This window comes from Netta rufina, assembly GCF_964035555.1.
Source record: "Netta rufina genome assembly, chromosome: 1".
Lineage (NCBI taxonomy): Eukaryota > Metazoa > Chordata > Aves > Anseriformes > Anatidae > Netta > Netta rufina.
Genome location: NC_140123.1, coordinates 119,035,202 through 119,042,804, shown reverse-complemented (window position 1 = coordinate 119,042,804; position 7,603 = coordinate 119,035,202).

Below are 7,603 nucleotides of genomic sequence, written 5' to 3'. Positions count from 1 at the left end.
GGCTTGCTCTGTCAGCCTTCCCTCTGCCCGTTCTGGTTGCTCAGGAGGCTAGGCAACCGCACGCCAGCCAGCCCGCTGTCCCCAGGGGCCAGCCCCAACATGGGGCCCTTCTCCAGGCACCCCATGGCCACCACACACAGCCAGCCCCTGAAGCGATCTGCTCAGGCCTGATTTTTTGGGCTTTGGTCTGCTGGGAATGGGCACCTCGAGGTGATCACACCCTGCAAGGCTGAGCACGGCCTCCCCATGCCTAGGCATGCAGCTGGGCTCCTCAAAGCCTCGCGGGGTTAGGAAGAGGAGTGTCACACAGGAATCAGTGCACCCAGGGGCAATGTATGCTGAAGGCTCTGTGGTACATCACGTGTGGTCAGAGGGAGCCAGCCAGGTGTGCCTCAGGGATTTCCAGCCTGGGTCCGGGGAATCGGCCCTCAACAACATTTGTGCGGTGGAAAATGGCCGATCAGATGGCTGAGGACAAATGGCGTCTCCCTCCTGCCTGGTGGCTGGTCAGAGCTGGTCTTTAAAGAGACCTGCTGATGGTGGGCGATAACGAGAGCAAACAGACAGCAGTATCTGATACCCGAGTGAACATCATCTGCCGTGTAGGGAGGACGTATCATTTACAAGTTAAGAAGGCTGTGATTACAATCAGGCCAATAAATAGAGGAGCACCACAGGAGGAACAAGCGGTCACTTTTAGCACCCAGCGCCATTGCTGCTGTAGCCAAGGCTGTGTCTCAGCCGCTGGGCCACCAGGCCTGCCGGGTCACTTGGGAGCCGAACCTGCTCTCCTCCTGATGCCCTGGGTGCTGTTTTTGCCTTGGCCCCCTACCCTACAAATTCCCTACCTACGCTGGGAATTGTGTGCAGGTTGCAGTGTGGTCACCCAAACACAAAGCCCTCTCTTTAGCCTACCTCATGGATGCTGTGTCCAGCTTTACCCTCGGGTCAGGACCCATCTCATCCAGTCTGCCTGGTACAACCCCTCACAAGCTGGTTCAGGGCAGGTGGAACAGCAGCAGTTAACGCAGCCCTCCCTGCCCTCTGTCCAGGCAATGGGGTCAGCCAAAATGAAGCCAGCATCAGGTACTCAGGCAGGTGCATGGCAATCTCCAAATCAGAGAAGAGAAAGGGACCGCACACTCTCCCACAGTGTTAGTTCCTGAGGCCACAGAAAGTGAGTTTGGAGAAAGCAACTCGAATGAATGATCTGAAAAACCTGAGCAGTCGTATCACGGTTACAGACTAAATGGCTACCCAGAAACACGATCTTCCCCCGAGCGTGTTCTCACTCTCGCTACGGGAGCTGGTGGTGCCTGTGGGAGCCAAGCTGCAGGAGCTCCTGGCTTCATCACTGTTTGTTTAAGGATCACCAGGAAACTTTCTCCTCTTCCCGCAAACGTCTCTATTACTGTACAAATACACAGAGAAGTGGGGTTGGCAGTGCCAGGGGTACCAGATCCCCGTAACTGCACAGGCTGGGGCATGCAGGATCTGGAATGGGCAAAAGGCACTTCATGAGGATTGCACAGCACTTCTGCAAACCCTTTTCCACATCCGCAGTCCCATGGATGCTCGGGACACGCACTTTGCTTAATGTTGGCAAATTATCTTCTCAGAATCAGCAGAACTAATAGGCAACAGGGTGCCATATTTTATTCAAATTTACCATTTGTTCAGCTGCTCCGATATCAATCAGGCCGTCTCTAAGGCCACCACTATATGATCTGATTTTTTAAGGTGATAAGAGCCTCAGGCAACTTTCGAAACTGCCAGGAACAAAATGTGCAAAGATATCCGTGTTCAGATTAACTGCAGGAGGAAGGACAGGGCCGGGGAAAGCTGTGCACCGGCACCAAGGAAAGAACAACATGCGAATGGACTTTGTTAGGGGGTTATCTCACCGCCCTTAGGAGCTGGTGCATGAGGAGCTCTCTGGTTTTCTCCAGTGGGTTTGGGCACAGCCATCTAATGACGAGATCCCAGCTTCCTTTGGGTTTCCTGCTTTACAGGAGACCCAAAGAAAGCATCTCAGGTGGGCAGAGGTGTCTCACTGCAGTGCAGGAGGAGGGCAGACACAATTACTTTTGATGCAGCAGCAAGAGAGAAGAGCACAATGTAGAGCAAAGCCAAGCCATGATTTATCCAGCTTGGTGACTTGGGAAATGAGACTGTGCAGCTGATGGTGACCGGCAGAAAATTCGGGTAATGTGTGATCTAGAAACATCTCTGACGGTGGCTGCGGGCTGTGCTGCGACATGCAGCGGAGGAAGGGGAGAGGCTGGCTGTGGGGAGGGACTCTCACCGGCTGCGGGACCGAGTGCTAATTATAAGATGACAGAAGTGTGCAAAATGGCCTTAAGTAGTTACTATTCGTGGGCTGCCGCTGCAAACAAACGGGGCTGGGCCTCCTCGCGCTGGCATGCCCGGGAGCTGGAAAAGGGCAGCTGCTCAAGAGCTTGGCACCAAGCCTGCATCACACACAACAGGTGAGAGGGGGCGAGGAACGAAATGGGTGGCTAGGGCTGCTGCAGCCCTGCAGTGCATGGACTGTCCTCTCTCGCAGATGAAAAGCAAGAGGCTGCATGGCACACGGGCAATTTGCACCCCTCTGGGAGCTGCAGGAGGCCTTGAAGGGGACAGGAGCAACCCTCAGTGTCCCCGCAAGGGGAATACCAGCATGTGGTCCCCTCAGAGCTTCCCAGTCCCACAGGGCACTGCCTGAGGCCTGCCCTCTGATTTTCTGCTTTGGAGATTCAGGGGAAACCCAGGAGCTGCTGTATATTACCTCATCTCAAGTGGGGTCTGTAGTGTCCCAAAACACGGCGTGACAAAAATAGCTTTCCAGTCTTCTTCCTTCTCCTCCTTGTCCCCCACAGATATGGGGTCACAAGAGATTAGGCTTACAGACATATGTGTCTGGTCCTCTGAGCGTGACAACGCATTTGAATGGATTTATCACATGGAGCTATGCAAGCTGAGGTAACTAAGTTCAAAACATTGTGAACTGGTAAGCCCTGAGTAAATAGATATATACAGAATATAAATATAAAAGTATATATATATAAATAAATATATACGGAACTGACCTCCAAAATCCAGCCGTGTTCTTTTCTCTAATACAAGCTTGATGGTTGTGTAACATCACTAGTAGGGGTGCCTGCACAGCTCACCCTTGGCAAAATGACACGGACAACAGCTGCTAAGATTGAAAAGTCAGTGTAAACACCATGCGTGAATGGGAAACCCAAAACTGTCTGAGGAAGCATGTACCCCAAACTGATCTTGCTGCAGCGGGAAACAACCATCAGACCTCAGCTGATCATGCTGAAGAAGACACCCACCATCAGCTGGAGTAAGTGGTAACCAGGGAATGACAGAGAGAATTTTGAAACAAAGAAGGTGTCAATCTGAAAAGATGTACACAAGAAGCACCAAAATTTGTAAGGGAGTGGGGAGAGACCCAGTGAGCAGCAGTGAAAACCCAATCTAGCACCGACAGTGGTCACCCTGCTGGCATCACACCTCTGCCCAGACCCAGCAGCCTCCTGTCTGTGGGACTGCTGGTGTCCTGCTGGGCTGCCTTCCCACCAGTGGGTGCATGGAGTAGTTGTAGGGAGCAGCATGGGCACCCCTAAAGCAGGAGTGGCCACAATCCCAGCAGGAGCAGGTTGTAAGCAGGGGAACCCACATTCCCAGAAGTGACCCCTTTTGCTGTAAAGAGAGGGGTGGGTGTCTGTGTGTCTGGGATGAAAACTTTTGTAGATTAGTTATAGGAGCATGTTGAGGAGCTTGTAGGAAGGAATGTATTAGTGTCTAACACTGTGGTTTAACTGTGGTGTTGCTGACATTGGTCCTGAACATATAGTTCACTGGTTGTTGGTTAATCACACATTTCTTCAATCAATAAACCACTTCAGCCCCAATCTGGTTTAACCAAAAAAAAAAAAAAGTTTTTTTTTTTTTTAATATTTTTTTTTAGAAAGGTTTTCCCCAATCTTGGCAGGGGAAGGCCTGCATGCTCAGTCAGTGAGAAAGCATTCACTTCATGGTGAACTAGTGGTGGAGCAGGGCACTGGATGGTTTCTAGGGTGGCCTGGCAGGCAGGAAGGTGGAGACAGAAAAGGGGGATGCGTGACAGACAGTGCGCTGTGTGCCTGGTGTTTGATAACCGGGGCAAATACCGCTGGTGGACAGTATAGAGTTGCCCTGGCTGAGCACACCCACCGGCGGTGCAACTCGCCAGCTATCAGCATAGTTCTGATGGAAGCAACGGCGACTTGTTAAGGCAGCAGTAGCCAAACCATATTGTCAGACTTTCTCTTTTTGGCTGGTGAGGGGAAAATTACCCTAATCTCACTGAAGATAATATGAAAATAATTTCCTGCAGGAAATCCACCCTGTTTTCACACAGGGAAGAAGCATTACCCAGGAACTAGCTATGAAGTTGGCAAGAAGAGCACAGTTCTGTGCCAGTGGGCACCCGGAGCCCTTACTGGAGCAGCAGCCAGCTTTCTGGTACCCGGCCACCAGCCCTGGCAACGACATGAGCTCCTGATGCAGCCAGCATCTGCACAGCTGGGGGAGATAAGGAGCCTGCATCTGCACGGGACTGATTCAGCTTCACCCCTGCTGGTTGACACAAAATGGCTCCCATCGGAGACAGAAGCAATATGCGCCATTAAAACAGGTCATCATTAGTTTTCTGTCTTGGCAGCAAGACTGTAAGGTTTCAGTCTTTGCTTGCTCCTGACCATGGTTTGTAAGGGGTTTCTAGTGGTAGGTTGTATTTGGGCACCAGCCTGCTCGCCTGCCCCAGTTAGACCTCTGCTGTCTCCAGGGCCAGCACGTCTGGGACTTCCAGCACTAAACCAAGTCAAAGAATGAGAACTAAACAAACTCCAAAACTATTTTGAGGCCTGCCCTAATACTCTTTAAGAAGACAAACAAGATCAGAGTGGAAAACATTTCTATCTTTAGCCATCAGGAGCAAGACTTATCTGAACAGCTCCACACAGGAGTTGGCAATGGGAATGGGTAAGTTAGGGTTTGACTTGTTCCTAAACATCTTGTTTTAATTGTTCTGTCAGGGCCACAGTGGGATTTGCAGTGCCTGCCAAACGCCTTTCTCTTTCTTCTCATGGGAGGTCTTTTCCCTAAAACAACTCAAAAATGTCTATGATTTTAAAGGTTACTCCAGTGTTGTCCACACTAAAAGTCCTTACCGTATGAAGGTAGATCACCCTACAAACTGGGGAGCCTGTTGTCCTCTGTTGGCTCCTTGTTGGTCTTTGCTTTGGTTTGGGTTGTCTGGTAGGACTGCAGTGTCCTGAGATGACCAGCACTGCCGAATGGCTGCACCCTGACCTGAAACACAATAAAGAAATACAAGAAGACATTTTGAGTGGAGAATCTCTCACACAGATATGGCTTCATTCCGCTGGCATAAATTCAGTGTTGTGGTAGTCACACTGGAGTCTGAAATCATGTTTTCTCCTTTAACTGGTCGTGCATGGACCACAGCACCTCACACAGCCTCATTGCCAGTTGGGAAAGGCCCCACATGAGAGCCATTAGCATGCAGGCCAACAGAGGCAGACACACACCTAACAGGATTTTAAAACCTGCTGAAGTTTTTCTCATTATAATCAGTGGGAATGAAGGGCCTGACCTGTGCGCTGTATTCAAAAAGCCAGACGGGCCGCAGTTTATATATTTAGATGCTCGTGTACCTTGGAAAATCTGCTTGTAATTTCCATGGTTCAGCCTTTCTGCTCAAATAGGCAGGCTACCTTTGACATGGATATTTGTGCCAGACCCATGACAAAGCTGCAATGGCACAACGGGAGTTGGGCCCTTGTGACACTGGTGTCTACAGATGCCTCAGGTGTTCCTCAGGAACGATCAGTTCTTGCTGAATACGAAACCACAGGTTACGACAGGGAAGTGAACACCATGAGCAAACCACTCCATCACGTCTGGTCTAACAATGCGACAGGTAGAGGACAACAGCACATGTGATACCTCTGCTCTTATTCACACGAGGAAAACCTTTTTCTGTTATTTAAACACTACTTATCGATTGAATAACACAAACCCTTGCAGCATATAATTGTGACAAGACAAGGACCTCAAGACACAAAGTTTTGAGTTGCACTATTTTCTCACTGGAAACCCTCCCAGAAGACCAACATGAAAATCTGCTCTGCTCCGTGTTACAGTATTCCCCAGGCTAGCAGGATTGGGGACTGAATAGAAATTCCCTTTTCTCCCCACCCGTATTTCCTTTTGAAAAAGGAGTTTCTACTGATAATCAAAGATTAGCTATTACCAGCTGATGTTCAAAGCACTTCACATACAATACTCAGTACTCACTTCACACTCAATATGATAACAGCCCTGGCTAAACAGTTTTATTACAAGCTAGTTTTCTCAATTTCATACATAAGAACATCAGACTGGCCACACCTGGAGCACACCAAGGGGCCATTTAACCCAATGTGCCTTCTCAGCTGTGGCCAGTAGCAAATAATTCAGAAGAAAGCCTAAGAACAGGGGAAGTACAGAGTGACCGATGTGACCTCCCAGGTGCCAGCAGCCTGCTGCCTTGGGATTTCCCCAGCCAGGGAGTACACTGACAGCTAAGGGTGTAGTCCCAAACCTAATCTGTCTCTCGTTTAGGAGAAGCAGTTCGTATCCAGCACGTGGCACCTCGCCCAGCTCAGCAGTGGGACTGCAGCCTCTGCAAGTAAACCTTAGAGGCCAGTAATTGCGCAGAGGTGAGGACAGGTTTCATAGCTACACACTTGAGGAGCTATAACCTGCACTGGGCTTTGCGCTATTACTTGCCATCGTGGTTTCAGTCAGAGGGTTTAAAGGTGTCTCTGGTGTCACTACATAAACCACCATCAGCTTCAGGGGGCCCAGAGATCAGCCTTCCCATGGGGTGAGCAGCACGAAGTGCAACACAGACTTCAGTGCCCATGTGTTAGAGTGCGTGATGTGTGAGGTACCTAGCTATGTCTTCACCTTACTATCATTGTGGTGTTTCAGCCATCACCTGTATGGCAACGCCACCAAAGAGCATACTAGCTAGGAGTATAAGAGTATACAAAGAGCTCTGAATCTCCCACTTGGAGTTTTCTCCTCTGAACACAGTCACAAAGCACATACGAACTACTCCACTTTTTGTTTTTCAGCTGAGATGACCAACTGAGGTGGCCTGCTCGTCACCTGTGGTGACCCAATGACCCACAGTCCTTCCTTGCTGCACCACGAGACGAGGCTAGCCACACGGAATGACGCGCTCTGCTAGGCACATACTTAATTTATAAGTGCTAATTAATTGAATAACGTGTTGGTTAGCAAGGCCCCCGATCTATACTGTATTCAAAACACCATCTGGAAAACGGCTGGTGAGGTTAGCAAGATGGATGCTCTGTTAAATCGGGTACCTTTGTAAGAGAAGCTGTCCCAGCATAACTGATGTGACGGTATTTAACGGTGAAGACGTGTATTTGTTCTCCAGGAGAACTTAGGTGAGATAGCAAACGTTTGGTCATTGGGATGGTGATCAGCGTGACAAACGGTGCAATGAATTTCC